Source organism: Helianthus annuus, chromosome 1 (genome assembly GCF_002127325.2).
Source record: "Helianthus annuus cultivar XRQ/B chromosome 1, HanXRQr2.0-SUNRISE, whole genome shotgun sequence".
In the NCBI taxonomy this organism is placed as follows: Eukaryota; Viridiplantae; Streptophyta; class Magnoliopsida; order Asterales; family Asteraceae; genus Helianthus; species Helianthus annuus.
The window spans coordinates 49,510,925-49,512,419 of record NC_035433.2 but is presented as its reverse complement, the minus strand read 5'-3'; the positions used below and the strand labels follow the sequence as shown (position 1 = coordinate 49,512,419).

Genomic DNA, 1,495 nt, shown 5'->3' with positions numbered 1-1,495 from the left:
ACACCTTAGAGAAAATGTGAGGGGCATCGAAGCACATTTTAGGCCGGTAATCACTCAAAACCCTTCACCGGTAGTCATTCCTCATAATGATCAAGGGAGAACATTTGAAGTGAGGACCAACTCTTTGCAAAGTCTACCAAAATATAAGGGGTTAGCAACGGAGGAGCCTTACTTTCATTTGGAGGCTTATGACTCGATTTGTAACACTCTTGGGAGCCAAGGGTTCTCGGCCGATGATATTAAATTGGTATTATTCCAATTTTCTTTGGAAGATAAGGCGAAAAATGGTTCTACACTTTGCCTTCGGCATCCATATATACATGGGGGGAGATGCAACAAACTTTCTTGGATGAGTTTTACACTGCCCAAAAGACCAACGATGCACGAAAGGGGTTGAGAAGTTTCCAACAACAACATGGTGAAATGTTCCATGAGGCATTTGAACGATTTAATATGATGATAAAGAATTGCCCTCACCATGGAATTGAATTGTGGGAGTTGATGAGCTTTTCACGAAGGATTGAGTGCCGAAGATGCGCGTGATTTAATGTCCATTACCGGTGGGACTTTTGGTACAAATTATGAGAACGATGATTGGGAGTTCTTGGAGAGCATGACAACTACATCAAAGAGGAAAGCTCAAGCATCAAGAAGAGCCCGACCGGCCATTGCCCGACCTCAAGTGCACGCCATAGATGATGGTAATATTCAAACTACTAACCAAATTTATGATGTTTGTGCTTTGTGTAATGAAATAGGTCATGCGGCTGAAAATTGCCAAGGGATGTTAGAAGGGCAATATAAGGAAGCCCATGCGATTCAAGGTCAAGGTCAAGGAGGAGGTGGTAGAAATTACAACAACATGAACTCTAATACCTACCACCCCGGGTTGAGGAACCACCCAAATTTTCGGTATGGGAACCCTTCAAATCAAGCTAACCCGAACTTTCAAGGTAGCCAAGGTAACTTTGGTTCACGCCAACCTTACAATAACCAAGGTGGATACCGAGGCGGGAACAACCAAGGCTATCAAAAACAATATCAAACGGGTCAAGAACAAGGGGGGTCTTCGGGTGGAAACGAGATGATGGAGATGTTAAAGAGCATGCAAATGGAGATGCAAAAACGGAACCAACTCGATGAAGTTCGAATGCAAAAGGATGAGGTTCGCGACAAAAGCATCCAATCACTAACAACCCAAATGGGTCAATTAGCAACCGACGTGGCTGAATTGAAGAAAAACAAGGGTCAACTTCCTAGCGACACTAAGGTAAACCCTTCACATGGTACGTCACGAGGTAATGTTAATGTTCATCATGTTAGTGTTTTAAGAAGTGGGAAAGAGTTTAAAGCTAATTTGTCACCTGAATTGGTTGAGGGGGTAGTTGAGGACATCACGGGTAATGATAGTGATGATGATGTTTCACCGGTAAAACCAAAAGAATTAATTGTTAACAAACCGGGTGTGGGTGAAAATAAAGAACATGAAAAGAAT

The 1,495-nt window shown here is 42.6% G+C and overlaps 1 non-coding gene across 1 annotated transcript; it reads right to left on the bottom strand.

Annotated features, from left to right (window-relative positions):
- Positions 1-379: 379 nt before the first annotated feature.
- Positions 380-485, bottom strand: LOC118482907. Its single transcript, XR_004869188.1, has one exon. It is a non-coding gene; the product is annotated as a small nucleolar RNA R71 (small nucleolar RNA).
- Between the last annotated feature and the right edge of the window lie 1,010 nt (positions 486-1,495).